This window comes from Staurois parvus, unplaced genomic scaffold, assembly GCF_062004578.1.
Source record: "Staurois parvus isolate SC_StPar_1 unplaced genomic scaffold, SC_StPar_1.0 ptg000116l, whole genome shotgun sequence".
Taxonomy (NCBI): domain Eukaryota; kingdom Metazoa; phylum Chordata; class Amphibia; order Anura; family Ranidae; genus Staurois; species Staurois parvus.
Window position 1 is genome coordinate 5,939,927 of NW_028317912.1, and position 9,297 is coordinate 5,949,223.

At 47.1% G+C, this 9,297-nt stretch overlaps 1 non-coding gene across 1 annotated transcript; it reads left to right on the forward strand.

Annotated features, from left to right (window-relative positions):
* The first annotated feature begins 6,018 nt into the window (after positions 1-6,018).
* LOC149467308 (small nucleolar RNA SNORD82) lies at positions 6,019-6,084 on the forward strand. Its single transcript, XR_016311980.1, has one exon. It is a non-coding gene; the product is annotated as a small nucleolar RNA SNORD82 (small nucleolar RNA).
* The last annotated feature ends 3,213 nt before the right edge of the window (positions 6,085-9,297 follow it).

The window sequence follows — 9,297 nt, forward strand, 5'->3', positions numbered from 1 at the left end:
AGAACCATCTTGCGGGAGCGTCGTCGGCGCCTAGTGATCCGAGGGATCAGCTTCAGCGATGCGTGTAAGTGTAATCCAGCCTAAAACGGGTTAACTGTGGCAGCTCCGTACTACAGACCGCGATCGGCTTCTTATGCCTAAAACCGGGACATGAGCAGTTGCTTCATGGGAGACAGATCTTGCCGCTACAGTGGCACTCAGGCAGCTGTTTGCAGCGGCAGAGGTGAGACTCCGGTGTGGTAGACAGTGAATAGGGCGGTGCCCCCTCACTGCCCCTCCATTCTGTGTACACAGAGCCTTCTCCTGGAGGAAGCAGCATGTTCCCAGTGAAGGCGGAGCTCCTCATGCAGGGTATACTCTGTGACCTCTCACTAATTCCTCTCCCTCTCTCTCTGTCTCTAGAGATGTGTCTGGGGCTCCCCCTTCCTCCGGAGACCCCTGTCCTCCTCCGCGTTCCTCCTACAAGCTGCGGACAGTCAGGGGAGTGCACCGTACCGCAGGGGCGGAGCCCTGACACCTATAACCACCAATCAGGATGAACCCTTTCCCCCGCCGGAGCTGGATTTGCGTTTTAGTCCTGATAGGTCAGATGAAACCTCCCGCCATGATGTGTTTCCTGAAAGCAAAGACCTCGGAGAACAAGATGGCGGCCGATCCAAGTTTCTGCGTCCCACGACATTAGCGCAAAGCTAAAATTTCCATGAAAAATACAGTGAAGTTCAGTTTAGGGCGCGTACATGCAGCAAATTAACCCGTTAACCTCTTCCCGTCCGGACCATGTCCATAAACGACCAGATGGGAGCGCTGCCGGGAGTGAGCGGCACTGCGATCGCTGTATGGGATCTCTGTGTGATCATGTGATCAGTGAGTGGCAAATCAGTGATCGAATGCAGAGTAGTAAGCAAGATGTCACTTCTGACATTATTGCTTACTACGTGTGAAATCTGTGAATTATCACAGAGGTCACATGGTACAGGGCCATTCACAACAGCCTTGTACCATGTGACAAGCTGTGACCAATCACAGCTCACACAGCATTTCTCAATGGCTGCAGGAATGCAGCCAGAGAGGAGAAATGATTGCTTTTACAGATTTATTGGAGTAAGAGCATTCAGTGTAAAAAAAACAAAAAAAAACATCTTCATCACCCCCCACAAGTAGTACAGTGTCACCATGGTGACCCTGTACTGCTAGGGTTACAGTATGTAAATAATAAAAACAAAAATTAATTGAGAAAAATTATAATTTTTGGTTATAAACTAATTTGGGTTATTTTTTTTTGTTTTACTAAAAACATAACGGAAGAAATTTTGGCCAAGATTTATGATGAAATATTTATTTGCAACATTTTATAAGAAAAACACTTTTTTTCAAAATTTTTGGACTTTTTCATTTATAGAGCAAAAAAATTAAAATCCCAGTGGTGAATAAATACCACCAAAATAAAGTTTTATCTGTCTAAAAAAATGCTACAATATTCATATGGGTACAGTGTTGCATGACCACGCAATTGTCATTCCAAGTGTGACAGCACTGAAAGCTGAAGATTGGGGGGGGGGGGGAGTGTCCGGACTGGAAGGGGGGGAAAGTGCCCGGACTGGAAGGGGGGGTGAAAGTGTCCGGACTGCAAGGGGGTGAAAGTGTCCGGACTGGAAGGGGGTGAAAGTGTCCGGAGTGGAAGGGGGTGAAAGTGTCCGGACTGGAAGGGGGGGAAAGTGTCCGGAGTGGAAGGGTGGTGAAAGTGCCCGGACTGGAAGGGGGTGAAAGTGTCCGGACTGCAAGGGGGTGAAAGTGTCCGGACTGGAAGGGGGTGAAAGTGTCCGGAGTGGAAGGGGGTGAAAGTGTCCGGAATGGAAGAGGGGGGAAGTGTCCGGACTGGAAGGGGGGGAAAGTGTCCGGAGTGGAAGGGTGGTGAAAGTGCCCGGACTGGAAGGGGGTGAAAGTGTCCGGACTGGAAGGGGGGGAAAGTGTCCGGAGTGGAAGGGTGGGGAAAGTGTCCGGACTGGAAGGGGAGGAAAGTGTCCGGACTGGAAGGGGGGGAAAGTGCCCGGAGTGGAAGGGGGGGTGAAAGTGTCCGGACTGCAAGGGGGTGAAAGTGTCCGGACTGGAAGGGGGTGAAAGCGTCCGGACCGGAAGGGGGGTGAAAGCGTCCGGACCGGAAGGGGGATGAAAGCGTCCGGACCGGAAGGGGGGTGAAAGCGTCCGGACCGGAAGGGGGGTGAAAGCGTCCGGACCGGAAGGGGGGTGAAAGCGTCCGGGCTAGAAGGGTGTGAAAGTGTGCAGACTGGAAGGGTGTGAAAGTGTCCGGAGTGGAAGGGGGGTGAAAGCGTCCGGAGTGGAAGGGGGGTGAAAGCGTCCGGAGTGGAAGGGGGGTGAAAGCGTCCGGACTTGAAGGGGGGTGAAAGTGTCCGGACTGGAAGGGGGTGAAAGCGTCCGGAGTGGAAGGGGGTGAAAGTGTCCGGACTGGAAGGGTGTGAAAGTGTGCAGACTGGAAGGGTGTAAGTGTCCGGACTGGAAGGGGGGGAAAGTGTCCGGACTGGAAGTGGTTAATGGTGTATGTAGAGCCTGACTCTCGTTCCCGGTGATGTCCAGAGATGAAGATGAGTATCTTTCTCCCTATTGCCAGGGCGGGGGGTGGTAGTGGAAGGCTCTCCCAGGTGGGGGGCAAGGGTGTTGTTGGTCAATGTCAGGCTTTCTCCACGAGAGGGACAAGGGGGTGGGGGGGTTGGTGTTGGTCGGTGTCCGTGGGTCGGACGATGTTAGTGTTGCCTAGGGCAGCACAAAACCTAAATATACCACTGGGTGGGTGGCCTTCTTCACCACCTTACTACCACATATAATGCCCCAGCGATTTGACGACAATTCACACTATCAGCCGATGTAAATGGAGGAGCTAACGACTATAAAGGTTTCCTGACACCAACAATGGGGTTATGTAACTAGGACAGGATGGTGCCACTTTCACACACCCACATCCTGCTCTTGGACAATCCACATTTCCATGTTCCATGGCAATCAGGGTGAGGTGACCTAAGTTGTGAATATAAATGCTGAGCATCTTTGTGAAACTCTTAGACAGACTTTCTCAAGAGTTTTACCCGAGGAATCCTTGAAATAATTTTCAGGTTTCAGGAAACCCTTGCTAAAATTAATTCATTGGTGATCAGTGGGCAGAATGCTCCTTACATTGGTGGCCTGTTGGAAGAATGGCCCTGACATTGGTGGCCGGTGGGAAGAACGGCCCTCGCATTGGTGGCCGGTGGAAAGAACGGCCCTCGCATTGGTGGCCGGTGGAAAGAACGGCCCTCGTATTGGTGGCCGGTGAGAAGAACGGCCCTCGCATTGGTGGCCGGTGAGAAGAACGGCCCTCGCATTGGTGGCCGGTGGAAAGAACGGCCCTCGCATTGGTGGCCGGTGAGAAGAACGGCCCTCGCATTGGTGGCCGGTGGGAAGAACGGCCCTCGCATTGGTGGCCGGTGGGAAGAATTTTGCCCCTTTTAGTGGTAATCATTTGAAAGAGTGGCCCTTGCATTGGTGGCCAGTGGGAAGAATTCGCACCCCCCTTTTAGTGGTAGTCATTTGGAAGATTGCCCCCTACAATGGTGGTCAGCAGGCCACTCTTACAGACCGTTAAAAAGATCTTTGGTGTCCTGCCGTTGGCTCTTCAAATAGGCATTGGGTCCAGAACTATTCAGGCACCATCAGATTCAGCCACAATTCAAAGGACTCTTAACCTCTGGAGGAGCCCCCAGGGTTCCATGGAACACTGGTTGAGAATGGAAGGTCTTGGAACCGAAGAAGTGGTTTTGTCGTGGCGGAGTATAATGAGGGTGGAGGAGGAGAGAGTAGTCTGAATTGGGTCGTGTAGTGCCACCACAGGCCATGGTGCAGTATAATGAGGGTGGGGGAGGGGAGAGTCATCTGAATTGGGCCGTGTGGCGCCCACACAGGCCGTGGCGGAGTATAATGAGGGTGGAGGAGGAGAGAGTAGTCTGAATTGGGTCGTGTAGTGCCACCACAGGCCGTGGTGCAGTATAATAAGGATGGGGGAGGGGAGAGTAGTTTGAATTGGTTTGTGTAGCGCCCTCACAAGCCATGGCGGAGTATAATGAGGATGGGGAGGGGAGAGTAGTTTGAATTGGATTGTGTAGCACCCCACAAGCCGTGGCGGAGTATAATGAGGGTGGGGGAGGGGAGAGTGGGCGTGGTGCAGTATAATGATGGTGGGGAGGGGAGAGTAGTCTGAATCGGGTTATGTGGCGCTCACACTGGCTGTGGCGGGGATTAATGAGGGTGGGGGAAGGGAGAGTAGCCTGAATTGGGTTCTGTAGCGCCCCCACAAGCCGTGGCGGAGTATAATGAGGGAGGGGAGAGTAGTCTGAATCGGGTCGTGTGGCACCCTCTCGGGCTGTGGCGGAGTATAATGAGGGTGGGGGAGGGGAGAGTAGTCTGAATCGGGTCGTGTGGCGCCCACACAAGCCGTGGCGGAGTGTAATGATGGTGTGGGAGGGGAGAGTAGTGGTGTAGCGCCCCCACATGCCGTGGCGGAGTGTAATGATGGTGTGGGAGGGGAGAGTAGTGGTGTAGCGCCCCCACATGCCGTGGCGGAGTGAAATGATGGTGTGGGAGGGGAGAGTAGTCTGAATCGGGTCATGTAGCGCCCCCACATGCCGTGATGAATAATGAGGGTGGGGGAGGGGAAGGTAGTCTGAATCGGGTCGTGCAGCACCCTCACATGCTGTGGTGAAGTAAAAGTTTGGTGAGGGAAGGGAGAGTAGTCTGAATCGGGTTCTGGTAGCGCCCACACGCACGCATTTCTTCACTCTTCAGTGGGGCGCCTCCATCTCACACCGCAGACTTGCTCTGCCAGGCAGCCAATCACCTCCACCACCCTCCAAGGTCCCACATGACAACATCTCTTCTTTTTCTTCTCTTTTCGTTTGTTGCTCTTCTCATGTCATGTGGTCTTGGTGGACTCACCAGTGATTGGTTCTGGACGCCAATTGGTTCTGGACTCACCAGTGATTGGTTCTGGCCTCACACCCCCCCAAGGTGTGCACATAGCCTTGGTAGTAAGCCGTCCCTCAGCTGATTACCATGGTGTGTCCTGTTCTATATAAACCCTTCCAGGATCTGTGAGGGTCACATCATGGAGAGCCCGTCCATTTCATTCCCTTTATTCCTAGACGTGTCTGCTGTGATGTATGTGTGGATGTATTATTATGAATAATGTATACCTCTTACACCGAATACCGTACTCATACATTACACACAACCGCTCAGCCCCCATCCCCAGATCACACACCAACATACCCACAATCCTCTGCAACATTTATGCAAATGAGAGGGGCGGGGACTTTGCAACCTACCACTCAGAAAACGGGGGCGTGGCATCAGAGCATGGGGGCGGGGCGACAAAGCTTTGGGGCGGCATCTCTATGTCCTCCCATTGAACTTTTTAGAGGGGGTGGCTTTCACCTCCATAAATGTGGGGGCGTGGTACCTCTCTAAATGAGAGTGGGGAAAAGACCGAAACTCCGCCTGGGGGGAGGAGTATGGTGTAGAACTCTTCGAGGGGGCGGAGAAGAGGCGGGATCAGAATCCTCATCTGCCGTGATGGAAGGGGCGGGTCTCCACCTAGGGGGAGGAGAACAGGAGGCAAATCATAGAGAAAGAGGCGGCGCTCTGTGGGTTGAGGACACCTGAAGTGACAGGCTGCCCTCTTTTCTACTTCCGGGTCACCTCTGTTTCCATGGCCGCGCCCTGGGATTACAGGGGAAGGAGACATGGACATAGTGGATGGCTCCTCCCACTCTTACAATACTAGATATCTAATAGAGAGATGGTGTCACTGAAATTTGGTTTGGTGTGTTAATGGAATTCTATTCTTTACATGAATCTGAAGAAGAGAAAAAACCTGTTGCCAAGAAAGCTCCTGCCAAAATGCCTCAAGGGAAGAAACCTGGAAAGGAGGAGTCTGAAGAGGAGGGTAAGCTGCCTGCTGTCTTATGAATTGCTGGCACAAATGATGAACAATTTTGGGACTTAATACTGATCTTTGATGACTGATGTTTGCTGATGTGCCATAAATGTGATAACTTTGTTTTTAACATGCAATGGAGATCTCTTTTTACTGGAACTTTTATTTTTTTTTTACTTGTGTAATGAAAGAAAACCTTTTGTCAGATTTTTTTTTTTTTTTTTTGCCGTCTGTGTCCCCGTTGTAGAGATTCAACATTTTGTTGCCACCAAAACATGAATGCAGGAGACCTTTTTCTAATGGGGGCACGTTTTCCTGTGACAACTGTCTGAGAGGATATCCTTCACATTGGAAAGATATCTCCTCTTCATGTTGAGGCAACATTGAAGGAAGTGAAGGGAATTCTCTGACACAGATGGTCAATAAATGTAACCCTCTCCTCTTCTATCCAACAGATTTAAAAAGGGAAAAAAAAGCCTTTTTGCTCTACTTAACTGCATTGCCATATTTAACCACTTCAAGTCTGGACACTTTTACCCCCTTCCTGGTCCAGGCCAATCTTCAGCTTTCAGTGCTATCACACTTTGAATGACAATTGCGCGGTCATGCAACACTGTACCCATATGAATTTTTTAGCCTTTTTTTTAGACAGATAAAGCTTTATTTTGGTGGTATTTATTCACCACTGGGATTTTTATTTTTTTTGTTATGTAAATGAAAGTCCAAAAATTTTGAAAAAAAGTGTTTTTCTTATAAAATTTTGCAAATATATATTTCATCATAAATCTTGGCCAAAATGTATTCCGTTATCTTTCCAGTAAAAAAAAAAATCCCAAATTAGTTTATAACCAAAATTATAATTTTTAAACTTTTTTTTAACAATTTTATTTTTTTATATTTGTTTTTTTACATACTGTCACTCTAGGAGTGGAGTGTCACCATGGTGACACTACTTTTTTTTTTTTTTTTTTTTTTTTAATACTTTACCAGGAAATTGAGCATTTGTTTTCATTAGTTTTTTTCTGAAAAATATTTAAAAAAAAAAAAAGTTCATACATTAAAATTTTTTTTGTACCTTAAAATATTTTCAGGGTTTCATGTGCATTTTTATGTACAAATGTGCGCAAAATGTTAAAAAAATTGGCTCTGGAAGTGATGTGTTTAGGAAACGTTATTCGGGGCGCTGGATGTATGCTGGACTCTTGGTTTTCTGGCACCTATAGATCTTTGTCGTGTACTATGCATATCCAGATGCAGAGATTGTCGAAAATGTCAGGAAATCCATATTGGCTGTGTGCATTCCAGTTGAGAAAATTTGAGAATTCTCACCTGGCAATATAATGGCCCTTCTGGGGTACAAGTGTCAAGAAAATTTCAGTTGAGTTTTCTCTTGTCAGTAGTATTAAGTCTGCAAGTGTCAATTTCCTTTAGGTTTTCCAAAACATATGCGGTCAAACCTAAACTTTCAGTTTGTATGCAGTCAGGAAGGCTCTTGCGTGTCTTAGTTGAAGGTAAATCTAAAGGAAATTGAATAGGAAAGTTGTGTAATGTATGGCCAGCTTTAGCCTCTGTTCTGCAGTTGCCATGGTGCTGCGCGTGTGATTGGTTATAACACCAACCATTAAATGGCTTGACAGTTTAGTTGAAAGATGCAGGCAACTGTGACAGTTGTTGTCATGGGATGCTCTGAATGTCATTTATGTGAAACTGTTAAATCGGTGTGTGTATATCTCTGCTTTAAGTTGTGTTCGTATAGTAGCATAATAGCGTTCCCTTGGGTCTCTGGGACAGATAATGAAGCTGAAATTCCTGCTTTACATGCTAATTCTATTCAATGTTGGCCATCATTTCAAAGTTCATGCCATATTTGCTAATGTGTATTTGGTATTTCTGGTTAAAATCTTTTTTTCTTTTTTTTACTCCTTTTGTTAGATTTGTCAGTATTTGTTGCAAATCTGAATTCTGCAAAAGATTATGATGAACTTAAAAATGCTCTGCGGGAGTTTTTTCTGTAAGAAGAACTTGCCAGTGCAGGATGTTCAGATTGGAGCCTCCAAGTAAGTATTTCTTAAGATAACGTGCTGAATAGGCGCCCTGTGCTGCAGCTCCTTCACTTGCTCTGCAACTGCATGCTTCTGCTGGTTCACACCTATGCAGTTTGCGTTTCTGCAGTGCTTTTTGCGGTGTGTTTTTGTACATACGGTTTTTTTCTAGTTGCTAGGAAGATTAAACCAAAAAAATGCATTAAAAAAAATGCACTGCATGCTTTTCCGCATTGTCTCCATTGAAGACTATAGAACCGAAAACTCAACTTTGTGTTAAAAAAAAAAGTCCCTGACCCTTTCCAAAAATATATATACCTGTGCTTAAATCCCAATAGCTTGTACATGCATTTATCCATCAGGTGCTAAAAGGGATGTAACCACATATTAATATTAATTACACCCCTTTAGCACCTGATGGATAAATGCATGTACTAGCTATTGGGATTTCAGCACAGGTATATCTTGTTTGTTGTATTGTTGGGTCAGTAGCCAGACCTGAACCTTGTAGCTCTCCCCCATTGTGTCTTTTCCCCTATGCTAGCATTGTGTCCACAGTAGCATTTGCGTCGGCAGAGCAGAGTAGGACTGGCCATAGAGGGATTACTTTGACACAGTTGGCCAGCTTAAGCATGTATTGCAATATGTGTGAACTAAATATCCCTATTTATTGCATAGTCTGCTGGAAAGGGTATATACCAGTGTGCAGAGGGTCCTCAGAATTTCTAGTGTTAATATGTGGTTACACCCCTTTAGCACCTGATAGATAAATGCATGCACTAGCGGTTGGGATTTGAGCACAGGGATCTCTTGTTTGTTTGTTGTGCTGCAGCTCCTTCACTTCTCCATCTCTACTGCAGGAGGTTTGGCTATGTGGAGTTTGCTACTGCGGAGGAAGTGGAAAAAGCCCTGAAATTAAATGGAAAGAAGGTTCTTTGTTTTGTGATGAAAGTAGAGAAGGCCAACACTCCTGCAGAGAAAACAAAAAATGCAGAGAACATAGGATAGGATCTGTTTGTCCTCCCATATAGTACTTTTGTTTTTAAATTGATCCGTTGGCTAGTTTTTACATTTTCATAATATGATTATATATTAAATGTACACATCTAGCCTAATAGCAAGCAAGAATAGGTCCTGTGTATCTTTTGGATTCTAATTGACTTTAAGGCATGGATTGTGAAACTCTCTGTAAATTAAAGTCAATTACTGCTCACTCTTTGTTCCCTTTATAGTGATGCTGTTATTGGGGGGACCAAAAAGATGTTGGCAGCCTGG